This window comes from Phalacrocorax carbo, chromosome 8 (genome assembly GCF_963921805.1).
Source record: "Phalacrocorax carbo chromosome 8, bPhaCar2.1, whole genome shotgun sequence".
In the NCBI taxonomy this organism is placed as follows: domain Eukaryota; kingdom Metazoa; phylum Chordata; class Aves; order Suliformes; family Phalacrocoracidae; genus Phalacrocorax; species Phalacrocorax carbo.
Genome location: NC_087520.1, coordinates 32,364,191 through 32,383,419, shown reverse-complemented (window position 1 = coordinate 32,383,419; position 19,229 = coordinate 32,364,191). Strand labels below are relative to the sequence as shown.

The 19,229-nt window shown below is 42.7% G+C and overlaps 1 protein-coding gene across 3 annotated transcripts in view; it reads left to right on the top strand.

The window, feature by feature from the left end:
- Window positions 1-19,229, top strand: part of C8H19orf12 (chromosome 8 C19orf12 homolog) — a 36,918-nt gene that overhangs the window by 6,775 nt on the left and 10,914 nt on the right. The window contains exon 1 of one of the 3 annotated variants that reach the window (XM_064459493.1): window positions 19,102-19,223. The exons of the other annotated variants lie outside the window; for them this stretch is intronic. The gene's annotated coding sequence lies outside the window, so the exon portion shown is untranslated. Of the gene's footprint in view, window positions 1-19,101; window positions 19,224-19,229 lie in introns of those variants that run through there. 3 annotated transcript variants of the gene reach the window in all.

Below are 19,229 nucleotides of genomic sequence, written 5' to 3'. Positions count from 1 at the left end.
CAATCAAGTGAAGGCTTCCTGGGTCTCCTGGCCTGCAGAATTAAGAAATTAGGGATGTAGTTGGTTAGTAACAAGTTATTAAGTTACAGAGTATCTGCTCTACACCCATGAGGTGGTGAGCACTGGAGTTTGGGTGGACTGGGATGGCTTATTTCACTCCTTGCACTGTTTAAAGTATTGACTGAAGCATTCATGAGAGCAAATCCAGCTAGTGGCATTTGGGCTGTGGAAGTTATAGTTTGTAATACTTTTCTAATAGTAATTTGAGAGCTTAAAGAATTATATGAGTAATATTTCAGTTGGGCACTGAAACCCTTCAAGTTTTGGGAAATAATTTTTTTTTACACAGCCTTGATCAAATAGCCAAAAATATTACAGAATTCCTCTGAAGTACTAGCCATGGGTGCAGCAACATACCCAGTGAAATAGATCAGTGGTCCAATCTGCTTTGACAACTTCTATGTAACTAAAAATAGGAGAAATTGAAGAGAAAATTTGTGGGGCTGGTAGTGGCTTGTATTTTTCAATAATTTATCAAGATTCAAGAGTACAGATTTCCTTTGGGAAATATTAGTTCTTAGGTTTACAAAGTGCCTCAGTTGTAAATACCCATAAAAATGACAATTTGGTAGGTCATATTTATTCTTAAGCGGGTCAAAGGACATTAGTGTATTCCTACTATATAAATCTGTCAAGTTCAGATTTTCTTTATGCTCCCAAATCACAAAAGCGCCTCTTATAGTCAAGGAGAAGATGTTGCATTATTGCCAATCAAGGACAACAGCAAGCATATCGATCTCTACCCAATAACTTTTGCCCTGCTCACAAGTTTTTATCACTGAAACTGGACACATCAAGGGATTGGATTTAATGTATACATACTGTGCTGATTTATTACGGGAGGAGAAATACTGTCTGGCCTTACTTCTAGCTCAATATTTTAACACTTATTGTATTCCTTGCATGGAAGCTTGCAATGACTTTTTCTACAGACAAAGTGTACAACTTTCAGGTATCCCTGGACGTGCACAAATCTTCAGCTCACATAGGTACATTGACTGTTATAGGGGTACATGCATCCTGCATTTGGTGGTCTTATGGTCTTGAGTCTTGATGTTAAGAGTTTACATACGTGGAAGTCTTTAGCAGGGTTGCTGTTTCAAAGAGGCATAACTAAAGATAAGCTTGGGGAGAGGGGAGGGGAAATTGGAGGGCATATTGGCACAAAAGGTCTGGGTGCTGCTTGCTGAGCCTGGTCTGAAGATGCATTGGCTTTCATCTCATCTGTGGAGCTGTGTATGTAAAGCCTTATGTATAAGGGTTGTTCACCAGTCACAGATATCGGAATGCAGCAGAGGGCTAGCATTATCCTTCTTAATCTCTTCTGTTGGTAAAACTTCATATCTTTTGGTCATTTTTTGTTGGTAACTGCAGATCACTGCAGAGGATTTGGCCCACTCCAAAAACACAGCATCTTTGAACTCTCTGTATACAGTGATAACCATGGCTTATGGTAGATGTATGATCAATGAATTACTTCTTGGAAGGCAAGTGCATCTATGAAACTGAAGGGAAAGATTTTCACCACAGAATCACGGAAATGTGGAGGTTGGAAGGAGCATCTAGTCCAAACCCCCAGCCCAAAGATCAGTCAGCTAGAAGAGGTTGTTCAGAATCTTGTCCAGACAGGTTTTGAATATCTGCAAGGATGGAGTTTCTACAACCTCTCTGGTTAACATGTTCCACTATTTCAGTGGTCAAGGATAAGCTACTGAGTTAAAAATACAGACCATGTAAGTCAGCAGGAGCAGATACCTGCTAATTTTGTTATGATAAATGTATGAAACAAGTATCCTAGAGAGAAGCCAGCTCTCTGATATTGTATAATTATAAGTCCTGTTGGGTTTTTTACCTATCTGGGCAAAAGGCATGAGTTTTGATTGCTCTTTGGCCTCTTAAGAGCTGGGCAACCTTTCCATAGAATAAATGGATGCAGAAGTAGCTTATGGATTTGCTGCTTTTGTTCATAATGATGTGGAAAGAGCTGGAAAGGCCATACCCTACTCTGCGTTATTTCCTGAAGGAGCGGGCAGAGGGACATATTCTGAATTTCTCCAGACGTGCCCTTCTCCAGCCAGACATTTTGTCGAGAGGTTATATTTAAGGATTATGTATGTTTGTCAAGATTTCCAGATGTCAAGTAATCCCACCCTTTTCTTGGCACATGAGCAAATCCTTTCTACCATGCATGTATGGCAAATCTGACACTTACTGGAAATGCCCACTGCACATGGTGTGCACACTTGCAGTAAATCTGGTGCATGTGCCCTCCTGTGGATTTTCACAAGCACAACAAATTGGATGTGTCCCAAACATTTTGGATTTATTGTGAATGTTCAGACCATCTGTGCAACACATGTACCACAGGTCTAGTGGTGCTTTAAGGGACTGACAAAATGCATACGCTACACAGCTCCTGGTGATGCATTTTAGTATAGGAGAGGTTCAGAAAAGGATCATGGCACACAGAAATCATGCTTTTCACTAGGAACCTCTAGGAAGAATTCTGCCATAGGAAGAAGGTGATTTTTTGTTCTTCAGTCTCCTGACTTGTCACAGATAATTGTCCAGTAAGCCTTGTCCTACCTTCAGTGTGCTTTCCTATTGCATGGATTTTGAAAGAATCTAAGGAGGCAGTGGGTTTTGATTTTGGGGTGGGGGTTGGTGGGTGGGTGGGTGTCTTGACTGGAATATATTTTCTTCACCAGTGTGAATTCAAGCCAGAAGAGGAGAGAAAAAGAGAGTGAACAACTTGGAGTTGAGAGGAAAATATGACCCAGAGTAGACATTATCCATTTCCAGTGGCAGGTGGAAATGTTGAGCTTTGCCACCTGCCTTCAAATCACCTCTCAGGATCAGGCCCAGGGTGAGAAAGTTACAACTACTTCCATGCCATTCTCACCTTTCCAGGTAAATACAGAAAGCTGTAGTTGCCAGAGCAGTGATGAATCATTACTTCCTTCCACCCAAAGAGCCTTGGGCTTTTTCCCTCTCCAAATATTTAACTTACTTGCAGGGCTGACAGAAAAGCTGTAGATTTTTTTTTTTTCCCAAAAATATCCATTTGCCTTTCCATTTATCTACTTTGATCTAAAGTATAGAACCTGATGGATGCCCTAGGTAAATCAAACATTTTCTGTCTGCCAAAACGGTTTTGCAAATGCTTATTTCATGCCATTACCATTTTCCTGTTTCTAGCAGTAAATCAAAAAGTATCAGCCATTCATCCACTTTAAAAGTAATGCCTTTCCTTTGCATAATTACACACATACCCAGTGGAGATCTGTATGCACAGTAAATCTATTCCTTTAAAAGGTTTTGCCTTTGCCAGTGACATAAATTGGTGTAGTGCAAATTTATTTATTTAAAAGGTTTATTCTTTTAACTGATCGGGTAACTATTATACTTCCATTGTTTGATTTGGATGAGGAGGACTTTTATTAATGTATCAGATTTAATTCTGCAGCAGATGTTTATGTAGAAAGGTCTCACTCCTTACAGGACTTGTAGCAATTGATATGTGTATGTAATTTATTCTCATTATGGGTTTATTCTTAACTGGTGTTTAGGGGGTCTTCACTGTGTCTCCAGTAGATCCTTGAGAATTAAATAGTTTAATGAATGTAATGAGAAACCTGAAGGAAGTACATGTAGAGAAGTGTATGTATTTGGACATTACCTCTCCAAATTTGCAAATAACCTAAGTATGGTATTAAAAGTGAGTGAGAAATTGCCAAAAAGAATTGTTTTCCAGTAGTAAGTGCCCCAGACAGTATTTTGGCAACATAAAGACTTAAAAAATGGATCTCTTAATCATTCTTAAGTAAACTTGCTCATCTTTATAAGTTGTGCTTGTAGCTCTCAGGGGTGTCAAACATAAAGCAGACAATCCCAGCTGGTGGAAGCCTGGGGGTGAAATGATGAATTTTTTAGCAGATCTGAATATATTTTTAGACTTTATAGAATTAGCTTTCACTTCCCTGTGAGTGAAATTGTAGGAAGTATCTTAAAAAAATTAAATTCAGAAGCTTTACCAGAATGACAAAAAGTAGCAAAACACTATAAACTAACTACAGTTGAGCAAGTAAACATATCTGCATTGCATTTGAAATTGTAGCTACAGTAAAACCCTGCAAATATTTACATGTATGTTCAGTTTAATGCATGTGAGAATTCTTCAGATATGCACCAAGTCTGAGGATACATCAGATTGCAGGTTAGGTTGTGACATGAGGGATGTCATGGAGAACTGATCTAAAGTTCTAGTGTGAATTTATTTTCTGTGGATGTATTTTCCATGGCACTGGATATGAAAGTGAAATTCAAAGGGGCTGTGTTTTATTAGGTTATGAAATAAAACCATGCAGAAACATTCTGGTGAGAGGATGGTTCAACAGAAAGTTTCAGGTCTTGAATCTCATTTACTTAATAAAGATAGTTTCACTACAGAATCAAAATATTCAACCCTATAATTTCACACTATCCATTTCAAAATGTTATCTTTTTTTTGCTGGCATTACAGTCTTTCCTACAGTCTTTCCTACAGTTGGAAAGGGAAAACTGCTTTAGTTTCCAAGGCAAACTTAGGAAAATGCCATGGGCCTGGGATGAGAAGATGCATATGATAATTATAGATCTAGCAAGGGCTCTGTATTGGAGAGATGATGTTTACTACATGCAGCTCCACATCCCTTGTCCATTAAGGTCACTCTTTTGAGATTCCATTTAAAGTGGATCTGGCTTTTTGCGGTCTTTTTCTAATACATTAAGTAGATTGGAGGTTGCCAGCTGTCCTTTTTGATCAGAATTGATTGTGGTGGTTGCAATCTTACAGCTTCACAGTGGTACTGGGGAAAAGTAAAAAATGCTGGGAAATGGGGCCTGGGGACGCAGGTGAAATATCCCATTCAGACATTAGGTTTGGTACTGGTGTTTTGACTTCAGTTGATTTACATACTCTGAAAGTCTGACTCTGATTCTTGATTCAGGTCAATTCCAGCCATTGTATTTCACACTAATACTGATCTGTGACAAAGAATAGCAGACTTTCTTTAGTATTTAGATTTATGCGTAGATACATAGTCTAATCCAACTGTTCCAGCCAACCTGGTGTGTTTTCAGAGAGACACATGCTCTGAGTGGAAAGAAAAAGCACTCCTAACTGGTTTGTAATGGTTCTTGATAATTTTAAGGGCAGGATGGTGTGATGTAGTTGCCTGGGAAAGAGACTGGATTAGTAAGTGACAAAGAAGCCTCTTTGAATCCTGTGTCCTAGAATGTCCTCATGGGAACTGCTAACTGGGAGCGCTGGAGACTGCAGCCTTTCCCACCGGAACAGCCTCCCTCTGTTCTGTAGTTGGGAACCAGAGAAGCCACCTTAAAGGGTAAAAGAGTACCTCAGCTCCCGAAATGGCTCAATCTTTGTCTTCCCATGCTGTTTGCATCAATGATAATCAATGTTAATTATGGTAGTGGGGCTTGTGATGTACTCATTATAAGAGCCATCCTATTTTTCTGTGCTTGTACAGTCTGTAACACAATAGAGCCCTGAATGGGGTTTCCCAGATGCTACAAATACTAATACAAATTGTTATAGTAATGAATATATGGTTCATGGTGTACGACTACCAAACTCAGTTCATACAGCCTGCTGAAGCATCACTTGATAATTCTATTTGCTGTTACCACTAACTATGGCATACTGGCTGTGTCTTGACAGTTTGGGGCCTCAATACAGCAAACCATTTAAGCCTTTGTTCGTGTTTAAATAGGTGCTGGTTTTTAAATTTGCATTTGAGTCTGTGGTTGGTAGTGAAAATATATGCTTGAAGTTGAGCATGTGCTTAAAAACTCTTCTGATTCAGCATCCTTATTGTGCTGAGTTCATTATCCCACCCCCACTCCATGACTATACTGGGAGTTGATGGGACAGTGTACCAGGATGTATGTTTCTTTCCTAGGCTGAAGGTTATAGGAGCAAGAGCGGGAAGATGCTTCCTCCCAAGAGCTGAGCAGCTGTTGGGTGTAGGTTATAGTAAAGGTTCCCACCTCTTGCAGGGGCTGGAAGTGGGTGGAAGACAAGAGCTGGAAGCTGACACCTTCCTTCTTCCAGAGGCTGCGGTCCCCTTCCTGGTGTCACTCTGTGCTGGGCACCCTGGTACTAAGAGCTGAAACCTGACAGGTGCAGTTTCCTGTGATTAATTTAGTTCAGTTCTACTGTTACCCTCACTGGGAATTTCAGCACCATTGTTTATATGCATTAATTGATATATATATAATGACTATTCAGCTCCTGACTGTGCATCCCCTGTCCTTACCCTTGTGAGTTCCAGTGACTTAAATAGACTCATAATTTATTTTTTTTTTTCAAAGAAAGTTTTCCACAAAGAGTCCCTTATTGCTTGTTACCTGGTTTGTTATGGATATTCCTTCTAGTCCCATTTTTTTCAGTTCCCACCAGACTGCATTTCCTGGGTTTTAGTTATCTATGGGCAGTTTAGGCATGTGATTATCTGCCTGACTCTAGGTAGTTCTCTGTTGGGTACCACACTGTGTCTACCAAGCCTCTGTAACAAAAATGTTTTAAATTGTTAAGGTGTCGTATTACCTCTCCTGAGCATATTTGTTGTTTTAAAAGGAATTTGAGTCAGTGTTGAGTTGCTTCTGTGTTTGTAATTAATTTAAAATATTTAGTATAGCAGCTAGATTTTTCGCTGTTAACTGTGCTTTACTGAAATTTCGTGATCTACAGCACACCCTAGTGATATCTGGAAATCAGGAAGTTAGACCCAGTCAATGTTACTGCCTTTGTGGTGATGCAAAACTTAGGACTCCACTAAGCAAAATCCAGGAAACTAAAAGCCTTCATATCCAAGATGGAAGCGGTTGAATCACTTGGTTTATAAAACAAAAAACAGCCTTAAATATTGAGACTAAAGGATATTCTTCTGCAAAAAGAACATCTGTAAAATGAGTTCATCTGGTTTGCAATCTGTAATGTTGGACATATTTTGAAACAGACCATGGGCAAAAGCAGCCCAGGATTGTGTGAGAACAGAGGAGAATATTTGTTGGGTTCCCTTCTAGACTGGAGAGAGCATGGAAAGAGCAACCAGACGTAAATAAAGCATTGTGGAGGAAACCTGCAGGCAGTCTTCACAGGTCAGAAGCCCAACCAATCATTAACTCTCTTGTGGCCATAACATTAAAATTTATGCTAGATATTGAATTCCTCCTTTTGTGGATGGTTAGGTCACTTGGTTTTTCAGGTGATGATACCTATATTTAGTTTTCAGTGGCCAACAGGCCCCATATGATCCCACAGAGGGATGTGCACCTACCTAACTTTTTATGCTACCTTGCACTCACCTTTTTCTGGATTAGGATCTGTATTTCAATCATTTGGTTTCGTTTTAATTCTCTGAATGCACAGAATGGCAAGGGTGCTGTTGACCCCCTGACAGGGTGAGAGGAGAAAGCAGATCTGAGGAGGACTCTGAGAAGTAAATTTAATTATATAGTCAAGAGGGAGGCAAATATTTATCAGAGGTGAAATTAAATCGGTGATGTGTGGATAACACTGAATGGAAGTGAAAACAATATGAGCATCAGAGAAGAGTGTAGGCCTTGTAAGTTACAGTGGCTACATCTCATGAATTCTCAAAGAGAAATGAGAATTAATTCATCAGTTAGTTAACAGTGTCCTAACCTCCCAGCATGTGAAAGCTATACCGAGTATCCGCTGCAGATGTGCTCAAATGGCTTGTGCAGGTTCAGTATGCCTGTAGAGTTGTTGTCATTGTTTGCTGTGTGTGCTTAAGCCCCAGACAACTAAGCTATCCCAGAAAAAGCACGTTTGGCAAGTGAACATTGTAAGCCAGCAGACAAGCAGTGCTGAGGCTGTTCTTATGTTCACAAAGGGCCGTGAAGCCCTGACAAGTGCAAGGCAGCATATACCAGTACCCTCGACCAGCTTGCAGCTCCAGCTTGGCTCAACTGAAAGATCCAATCCTGTTACATCTACAGAGCATTGTCTACATAAGGCAAAGCTCAAGGTGGGGTTCTGCTTTCCAACTCGCTTATGCGTGAGAAATCTAATATTTTGGGGAGAGAGGAGTTTTTCCTCAGACCTCTGCGTTTCACGCATGTCAGGTAATCCAAACAATAATGGCAATAAGCATTTTGTTTTATGTAAATAAAAACAAAAAGTTTGCAATAATTTATGGTGTTTATTTAAATGACATGCAAATTACTTTGTGAAACTTAGGGGGGGAAGGCAGCACAACTGAAACAGCACAATGGTTTCCAAGAACGTTCATTTCAAATCCACATACAATATTTCATTCATGCTTAATTATTTTCCCAATGCTAGTCTAAGCATTACTAGTTCCCTTTGTCTTTTTGCTTTTGCATGCAGTGTGATTAGCAAAACTGCTTGTGCTCTACCAACTCCTGCACATATGGGGTTTAGCCTCATTGTTCAAGGGGTGGAGCAACAAGCAATATGAACACTCATGCTGCCAAATTCGGCACACGTGAGCCCTCCAAAGTATACAGATATCACCCGTTTCAGTTAAATCCCTGTCCATATTTTGCATTGCTACCATAATGGCAACTCCATTGTCTGAGTGTATTATTTGAAGCAGCTTTTCTCCCATTGTTTATGCACTGTAATCCTTGAGGTTTCTGTAGTCATCGTGAGCGGCTTACTTGAAAGAAATCACTTAGCTCTCAGAGATCCCTCTCTCTGAACCTGCTGGCAAAGGAAGAGGCCATGACTAAAGCATGAGACCTGTGATCTTTCTGAAGAAAATCTCTTCATCTTTTCAGTAGAGTTTATAATTTGTTGCTTTCATGTGGCTCTGCTCTCAGGGTTTGGGCTCAGTGTTATCTTTCATCCCCCACGGATTTTTCTACAAGGCATGATGGGAATGTAGGCTGAAAAAAAGAGTAATAATGCTGGCTGTGGATGTGTACCCTAACAATGTTCTACACATTTCAAATACTGGCAAAGGGAGACATCTACTGTTTGACAGAAATTAAGGACAGTTGTTTATTCTAATTGCAGCAAAATCTTAGTCTTTTATTCTTCTGTGGCATAGAGATTGGCACATCCTGCTGTGAGTCTTTTCAACAGCCTTTTGAGAACTTAATGCTTGTCTGCTTAGGGCAGAGTGAAAGATCCCCTGGAACTTACGATGGAGAAGGGGCTGCCCAGTTCTTTCCCTGTCTACTCATCTGCTTGGTCAGTGCCCTTTACTCCAGTGGCACCTGCCTCTCATGATTATTTATATGCATGTTGTTGTGGGTAAAGCCATTTGGCATTAGCTGTTCTTTATAAATTATAGCCATTACCGGTTTTGAATGCACATCATTTTACTCCTGAGACAGTCGTTTATGACATTTTTGAGGCAATGGCTCCCACACTGAGGTCTGCAGAAAGCCAACAAGGGGCCTCTTTGTAGTTTGCAAAGAGTTTCCTGTTGTTTTTGTTTCCAAAGTCTAGATGACGTTATAGGACAACCATAAATATGGTATATACACTGCCCTGCTCTTCATTTAGCTTACTACTAGCTCTTTAGACAATGCTGTTGTAGCCACATAGGCATTATGTGATTCCAAATGGTGACACCCTTGTGATTGCAAGTGAAACAAGAGAGGCGGCCCAGGAGACAGCATTAAAATACAACATGCTAAACTATGTAACTCTGAAAATGACATTGTAACACACTTAAATATTTGCAGTGACTTCTGGAAGTTTTGAATCTGGTCCATCATTGTAGATAGTGATCCAAATTCACCTCTCCATCTTCTTGCCTCCAGTCTATCACATGAGAAAAGAAAATCAGGCAATGCAGTCTGTACAAGGTGGCCTTTTCCCTTCCACCCTACTGCCTACATGACTGCAAGCTCCCCACTTGCTTGCCGCATTATCAGAACTCAGACCCAAGAAGGCTGGAGAGAATTGTTCTGTTCTGTGTTCCCAGAAGAACAGGAAATTTAGTTTAACAGCTTTGTAAAACTTGGACTCTCACTCAGCACCTCTGAAGTCAGTGTAAGGTTGGAAGTGAAGTCAGCCAAGGACCCTTGACTCCGATGGGACTTAAGTCAGCTTCTTTGTGCTTACTCTTTGTGTCTCCAAAGTACTGTATGTTTGGGGCCAGAATTATATGTAGCTGAACATTTACTATTCTCAGACTCCACAAGCACCAGGTCATGGTACAGATTTCTCACACCTCCTAAGAGTATCAAGCATGGAAATCTATCACTGATGTTATTCCAGACACCTTCAAATGTCATCCTTCCATCCTCGATACAGAATGCTTTGTTCCCTAACTGAATTTATAATATGCATTTTAGATCTGATTTTGAAATGTGTCTACTTTAAATATGCCCTTTAATTAGAGGTTTGGAGAAATCTCAGATGCACTTTTCTTAGATACATTCTGCAAAACAGTGATGAGTAGAGGAAGAAGTGGTAGGAGATTGTCTCTTTTTTAGCTCCTCTCTGGAAACCTTGCAGGTATTTTGCGTAGCTGTTTTTTAACCGGGATTTGATTTCGACTTCAGTGTTCATACATGCTGAAACATATAAACATGTAAACTAATTTCAGGACACTGCCTTTTACATTCATATTTGCTGTAGCTTTTTTTGAAAAGGTCCCAAAATGGCTACTCAGTTCCAGTAAAAACAATTACTGAATTAGGCTGCTGAAGAAGTAAAAAAAAACCCAGCATAAATGACTGCTGTAGTAAGAGTCTGAAAGAGCAGAAGAGAGGTATACCATCTGCAGTTAAGGATGTGCCTTAAATATCTTTAACAGCTTGTTTGCCTGGTGCTAGCTAGCAATGTGCACTTTCTTCCAAAGCGCCAGCCTACATTTTTGGATCATCTTTCAAGACTGAGCTGATAGAAGGCAATTAATAGTGTTTTGTGACCTTCTGCATCAGTAGTCCATCTGTCTTTTTGGCATACAAACTGATTTTGCCCAGCTTGGCATTTTATCACCTGAGAGTGTGCAGGGAGAGCAAAGAAGCACCTTTTGCAGCAGCAGTGGAATGATTTAATTCAGTCACACTGGTCTTCAAGTTCACCATTTCCTACCAGCTGATGAGGCAAACCTCCTCTTTGCTTAATGTCACATAAGGTATGCTGAAGAGACCGATGCTCTATATCTTCACTTCATATGCAAACCCCTGTTAGAGCCTTTACCTGCATTCAATTAGAAGTCAGACCCTGATGAATATCTAATGTAGGAAATGGGGAGAAGATTTGCCCTCAAGTAGATGCTTTGCTTGTAGTGGATCTCTGTAACCTGCTGTTGTGTCTTTCAGTAGAGATTCAGTCATTTTTACTGTATTACTTACACTTTCATGCACAGAGGTAGAGAGTGTTAATAGGTGAAAATTGGAGTTAGGTTCCTGGTTTTAGAAATGCTACCTTTTGTCATTGCACAGAGTTCTGGAGAAAGTGCTGTTCCTTTTGAACAGCCGCTCCGCAGTTGCAAAATTTTCCTCACTGAGTGGCTCTGTTTGAGGACTTAAATCCTACAGCATTAACTCTCATATTCATTGTCTCTTTCAATATAGCCTGTGCCTTGTTTGATCTTGTGAAGCTCACCATTTTCTTGGTAATCCAGACCTCAGAAGTTACAGAACCATGTTGTTGTCAAGAAGGGAAGGTTCAAATTATAAACATAATACGAAGCAGAATTGGCAGACTCTTTCAGAACAGATGCAGTTGTTCCTGTGACCCGATAAGGGGATGCGTACCAGGGTGTTATAGCGTCCAGGGAGAGATGCAGGTTGTCTAAAGCCCTAGACATTAGACAGGGATAAGCACTGCAGCACAGGCATTCCCAGGCTTCTGGGGGAATCTCTTACCCCACTAAACTTGGATATGATTTAGAAACCTGCTTTTTTACATCTTCCATCCCCTTTCTTCTCTGTGGACCAATCCCATCACACATTGTGAGGATCATATGACATTTCTTACTTTTTCGCCTTTTGTCTTTGCTTTGATGTAACATTGTAAATTAAACCATCCTCACCCATATCCAAGTTAACACATTGACATGAAAGGAAAATCTCAAGAGTATGCTTAGGTGCTTTGCAAACTTAGGCAAATGGATCTATATTACTTGTACATGCATCAAGTTTTTAATGTTTTATTTTGGCCATTGTCATAGTAAGAAATTTAAAGATTTTAAGAAAGGAAAAAAAAAGCACAACTAGGTGAAACAATTAAACTAAGTCTGCCACAGTTGCCTAATCTTCATGTTTTCTCCAGAAACCTCTGGCACAGAAGAAAATGTAGAGAAACGGCCTTTTTTTGTCCAACAAGATTAAGTGCATTGTCTTAAAAAAAATTGGTGTGTGGTTTCCTGTGAAGGTAATAGGTATTTCAGATAATTGCATCAGATATTTCTAGGCAGTGCCTCCAGATTGAGCCCACTTCTGATGGGCATTTTTTCAAGACCCTGCAACGAGCAGGCCAAAAGCCAGAATGAGTCATTCTGTGGTAGCAATAGTCCATTTCCAGCTGAAATTGTTCTTGATGCCCCTTGGCCTATCTCCTAGTGTATCAAAAGCTGTGAAAATATGCAGTGAATCCAGCACGCTGAGGACGTGCTGAACTGGTTATTTTGGGTTCTGCTGTATGTTAGGGAAGGACTTGGCAGAAATCTGCCAAGTGGCTCATCAAACCAGAATGCCAACACATCATTGCTGTGGTTGATTTCTGATGCTTGCTGTTGACAGATGACTTGAGGATTTGGGGTGTGAAAGGGAATTTTTTTTTCCCTCTTGATTTTTAAAAGTATAGAGTTCCTAGTAACCTGCAGAGGGAAAAGATGTAAAACATCCTGATAAAGGAAATTAAATAGTGAATCAATACTGATAAAGGGGACAAGGAGAACTACAATATAGGAATAGCAATGACGTCTAGTACTTGTAAGAGCCCTGCGTACTGCAGTGAATACAGTGGGATTATTGGGAGGATTCAGTTTGCAGCAGGACCACCTTGAACTGCTTTTGCTCCACTCCGTTTATCTCAGGTATGAATTATTTATTAAGAGAGTGTCATGGTTTTAGCTGGGATAGAGTTAATTTTCTTCACTGTAGCTGGTATAGTGCTGTGTTTTGGACTTAGTATGATAATAATGTTGATAACACACTGATGGTTTAGGTGTTGCTAGGTAGTGCTTGTACTAGTCAAGGACTTCTCCAGCCTCCCATGCTCTGCTGGGTGCACAAGAAGCCTTGAGGGGAGAGGGCGCAGCCAAGACCAATGATGCAAACCGACCAAAGGGTTATTCCCTTTGAGTGCACGTGACCCATGTGGCAGAAGTTTGTACGGAGCGCACCATTGTCACATGTAAACTCATTGGCAGTAATGTCCTGGAAAGATGACGAGACACCAATGGCGGGGGATGTGATTGATAAACTCTGGGATTACAAAGCAAATATTTCCTCCTCCTTCATCTCAGCTGTGGAGGAACTATCCCGAAAGGTTCAGCAGCTTGAAGACGATATGTCCTACTCCCCACCTGTACAGACCAGTATCTCAGCCGCTAGGAGTAGAGCATCTCTTTGCTCATGAGAGAGGATACACACCACAGGCCACTCTATGGTTTTACCTGCGTGACCACGGAGAGGACATGAAGAAGTGGGATGGAAAACCTACCTTGACCCTAGAGGCACAGGTACATGAGTTGCAAGGAAAAACAATGACTCAGGGGAGTCCTTCAAAGAAAGTTGCTGCTCCAGTTCCAGTAAGCAATTCCCCAGATAGAGGAGTAGAAGCGCTGATTTTATTTCTGATCTAAACAGAGACACTTTTGATTCACATTTACAAGAAGTGAGTAGTGAATACTATAATGAAGAACAGAGGGGCCCTTCCTCCAGCCAGGTGGAAGACAGGGAGAACTGAGTTTACTGGACTGTGTGGATTAGATGGCCGGGCACATCCAACCCACAGGAGTATAATAAGGCTTTAGTGGACACCAGTGCACAGTGCACCCTAATGCCATCAAACTATATAGGGGCAGAACCCATCAGTATTGCTGGAGTGACAGGGGGATCCCAAGAGCTAACTGTATTGGAGGACGAAGTGAGCCTAACTGGGAATGAGTGGCAAAAGCACCCCATTGTGACTGTCCCAGAGGCTCTGTGCATCCTTGGCATAGACTACCTCAGGAGAGGGTATTTCAAGGACCCAAAAGGGTACAGGTGGGCTTTTGGTATAGCTGCCTTGGAGATGGAGGAAATTAAACAGCTGTCTACCTTGCCCAGTCTCTCAAAGGACCCTTCTGTTGTGGGGTTGCTGAAGGTCAAAGAACAACAGGTGCCAATCGCCACCACAACAGTGCACCGGCAGCAATATCGCACCAACAGAGACTCTCTGATCCCCATCCATAAACTCATTCACCAACTGAGGAGCCAAGGAGTCATCAGTAAGACCCACTCACCCTTTAACAGTCCCATATGGCCAGTGCGGAAGTCTAACGGAGAGTGGAGGCTAACAGTAGACTACCGTGGCCTGAACGAAGTCACTCCACCATTGAGTGCTGCTGTGCCAGACATGCTAGAACTTCAATATGAACTGGAGTTAAAGGCAGCCAAGTGGTATGCCACAATTGATATTGCTAATGCATTCTTCTCAGTCCCTCTGGCAGCAGAGTGCAGGCCACAGTTTGCTTTCACTTGGAGGAGTGTCCAGTACACCTGGAATCGACTGCCCCAGGGGTGGAAACACAGCCCTACCATTTGCCATGGACTGATTCAGACTGTACTGGAACAGGGAGAAGCTCCGGAACACCTTCAATATGTTGATGACATCATTGTGTGGGGCAACACAGCAGAAGAAGTTTTTGAGGAAGGAGAGAAAATAGTCCAAATCCTTCTGAAAGCTGGTTTTGCCATAAAACAAAGTAAGGTGAAGGGACCCGCACAAGAGATCCAGTTCTTAGGAATCAAATGGCAAGATAGTCATCATCCGATCCCAATGGATGTGATCCACAAGATAGCAGCCACGTCTCCACCAACCAGCAAAAAGTGAAGCACAAGCTTTCTTGGGCGTTGTGGGTTTTTGGAGAATGCATATTCCAAATTACAGTCTGATCGTAAGCCCTCTCTATCAAGTGACCTGGAACAAGAATGATTTCAAATGGGGCCCTGAGCAATGACAAGCCTTTGAACAGATTAAACAGGAGATAGTTCGTGCAGTAGCTCTTGGGCCAGTCCGGGCAGGACAAGATGTAAAAAATGTGCTCTACACCGCAGCCGGGGAGAATGGCCCTACCTGGAGCCTCTGGCAGGAAGTGCCAGGGGAGACCCGCGGTTGACCCCTAGGGTTTTGGAGTCGGGGATACAGAGGGTCCAAAGCCCACTATACTCCAACTGAAAAAGAGATATTGGCAGCATATGAAGCGGTTCGAGCTGCTTCAGAAGTGGTTGGTACTGAGGCACAGCTGCTCCTGGCACCCCAACTGCCAGTGCTGGGCTGGATGTTCAAAGGGAAGGTCCCCTCTACACACCATGCAACTGATGCTACGTGGAGTAAATGGGTTGCACTGATCACCCAGCAGGCTCGAGTAGGAAACCCCAGTTGCCCAGGAATCTTGGAAGTGATTATGGACTGGCCAGAAGGCAAAGATTTTGGATTATGACCAGAGGAGGAGGTGACACATGCTGAAGAAGCCCCACTCTATAACAAACTGTCAGAACATGAAAAGCAGTATGCCCTGTTCACTGATGGGTCCTATCGCCTTGTGGGAAAGCACTGGAGATGGAAGGCTGCTGTATGGAGTCCTACACAACAAGTAGCAGAAACTGCTGAAGGAGAAGGTGAATCGAGCCAGTTTGCAGAGGTAAAGGCCATCCAGCTAGCCTTAGACATTGCTGAATGGGAAAAGTGGCCAGTGCTCTATCTCTATATTGACTCCTGGATGGTGGCAAATGCCCTGTGGGCTTGGTTACAGCAGTGGAAGTAAAGCAACTGGCAGCATAGAGGCAAACCCATCTGGGCTGCCGCATTGTGGCAAGATATTGCTGCCCACGTAGAGAACCTGGTTGCGAAAGTACGTCATGTGGATGCTCACATCCCCAAGAGTCGGGCCACTGAAGAACATCAGAACAACCAGCAGGTAGATCAGGCTGCCGAGATTGAAGTGGCTCAGGTGGATCTGGACTGGCAACATAAGGGTGAACTATTTGTAGCTCGATGGGCCCATGACACCTCAGGCCATCAAGGGAGAGATGCAACATACAGGTGGGCTCATGACTGAGAGGTGGATTTGACCATGGATGCTGTCGCACAAGCTATCCATGAATGTGAAATGTGCGCTGCAATCAAGCAAGTAAAGCGGGTAAAGCCTCTGTGGTATGGGGGATGATGGCCGAAACATAAATATGGGCCGGCTTGGCAGATTGACTATATCACACTCCCACAAACCCACCAAGGCAAGCACCATGGGATTACAATGGTGGAAGCAACCACCGGCTGGTTGGAAACATTTGTCGTGCCCCATGCCACCACCCGGAAGACTATCCTGAGACTTGAAAAACAAGTCCTGTGGCAACATGGCATCCCAGAGAGAATTGAGTCAGACAAGAGGACCCATTTCTGAAACAACCTCATAGGCAGCTGGGCCAAAGAGCACGGTATTGGGTGGGTGTATCACATCCCCTGTTACGCACCAGCCTCTGGGAAAATGGAATGGTGAAACGGACTGTTAAAGACTATACTGAGAGCAATGCGTGGTGGTTATTGAGGTAGTAGTGGATAGTGTGGGACCTGAGCATGGTGTAAATGGTATGGAATAAGGGGTGGATACTGTCATGGTTTTAGCTGTGATAGAGTTAATTTTCTTCACTGTAGCTGGTATAGTGCTGTGTTTTGGACTTAGTATGAAAAAATATTGATAACACACTGATGGCTTAGGTGTTGTTAGGTAGTACTTGTACTAGTCAAGGACTTCTCCAGCCTCCCATGCTCTGCTGGGTGCATAGGAAGCCGGGAGGGGAGAGGGTGCAGCCAAACCAGTTAATCCAAACTGGCTAAAGGGATATTCCATATGACATGACATCATGCCCAGTATATAACTGGGGGGAGTTGGCCGGGGGAAGCAGTGATCGCAGCTCAGGGGCCAGCAGCGTTGGTCAGCAGATGGTGAGTGGTTACATCACTTGTTGTTTTTTTCTCTCCTTTCTTTCTTGTTATTTTCCTTTTCATTACATCATTATTATTATTATTACTACTACTACTACTATTACTATTACTGTTTAATTGTTAAACTGTTTTTATCTCTACCCATGAGTTTTCTTACTTTGGCCCTTCAGATTCTCTCCGCCATACCACTGGGGTGGGGGGAGTGAGCGAGTGGCTGTTTGGTGTTTAGTTGCCAACTGGGGCTAAACCACAACAGAGTGAATGTTGAAATGTGCATAAATACACGCTAGAATTACAGTGACAGATCCAGCCAGAATACACAATCCTGTACTGGAGAATACAGTCAGCAGAGTGGTCCCTTCTCGCATTTAGGATGACATTTTCCAGAACGGCAGGCATGTAGCCAAACTCCTGTGATGGTGACGCGTGGGTAGCCACCAGATGGAGCCTGTCGAGTAGCAAACGTAGTCGGGAAAAAATCTATTGCAGGTCTTGCTGCTTCAGTAAGACCGAAAATAGGACTTCTGCACTGTTGTTTAGCCCATACTCACAGAATGTTTGGTGGAACTTGTGGTATGCTGATTCATGCGTATTGGTTAACGCTCACCAAGGAGAGTAACACGCATGCCATCAGATGCTGGCTGGTAACTACGTACAGAATCAAATCTTAATCCATCTGGTAACAATAACCAGATTCCCAGATTGACTTCAACATTCAGAATTTCTCTGAGAGTGTAGTATGATTTGCAGCAGCGCATACATCCTATAACACTCTGCATTGTTACCTTGCATTTTCACTTTAGTAACTTCTAGCATAGAAAAGAATAGACCTAATAAAAACCTGATGATGTAGACCTGTGTTTGTTTTTAACCAGAGTAGAGAAGTCGTGATTCAGTTTGGGATAGACTGATAAAAACTCGCTCCTTTGATGGTTGGCAGACTTCATTGCTTTCAGTTTTGCTCCTTGGAAAGCTGCTTACAGCTGGAATTTGGGGTGTTACTTTTTAAAGTGTATATGGCATTTTGGTTCTTTGCTCGTTTTAGGAGTTTCATTTGCTTTTTACATCCAAATCGTAAAACTCAAGAGCACCTGTAACATTTTGAGCTGTTACACAGAGTTATTTTATGTGATTGTATAAAGCACAGGGAGGTTAACAAGTCCCCAGTGCAGCCACAGGAAAGGGACAAAAACTGAGTTATATCCCTCCTTCTTTTCATCTTCTCAACAAGGAACTCAGAGAAGGTTTACCTTAAGTCAGAAATGAAATCATCATAAATGCTTAGCTGACAAAAACGTCTGTTAATAATCCATTCTTGGGAAATGGCAGCTTTTTTAACACTAGGCAGTCACTTTTTGAAGATTTTACTGTTGTTAAGAAACAGTGTGATATTTCAGGAGCTGTATGTGACACAGCTTTTCAATGCTGCTTCAGTGCACCGCTTCTTTGATTACATACTAGCGTGCAGCACCTTCTCAAGCTGATGACTGAAATAAACGTGATAAAAAGCCTGCAAAAAATAATCTCAGTTTATACTCTCATTTTAGGGCCAGGGATGTCCTAACAGCATTCTGTGGTAAGCAGTCCCCATCTTCCTCCTTCCGTAATAGCTCAGCTGGGATTGCGAGGTGCTCCTGCGGCGCAGCGGACCTGAAAATACTGTGACATTCTGTCATATCCTTCACAAAGGCCGTGTCCGCGCGCAGCAGCTGCTCCCCGGGGCGCCTTGGGCTGCTCCAAAACAAGCACTAAGCTCCGGTAGCAAGGTTACGCCGCGCCCGACCTGCGGCCTGGGCCGGGCGGGCCGGCGGGGAGGGCAGCCAGCAGGGCAGCTCCCGGTGCCGCCGCGGGGCAGGCGGGAGGCGGGTGCGGCACGCCGACACCAACTGCCGAACGCCCCTTTCTCCGTGGAGCAAGCGCGACAGGCGCCGCAGGACCGGCTGTAGCGCAGGGAGCCGGCCCCCCGCTCCCGAGACGCCCCGGCCGGCTGGAGGTGAGG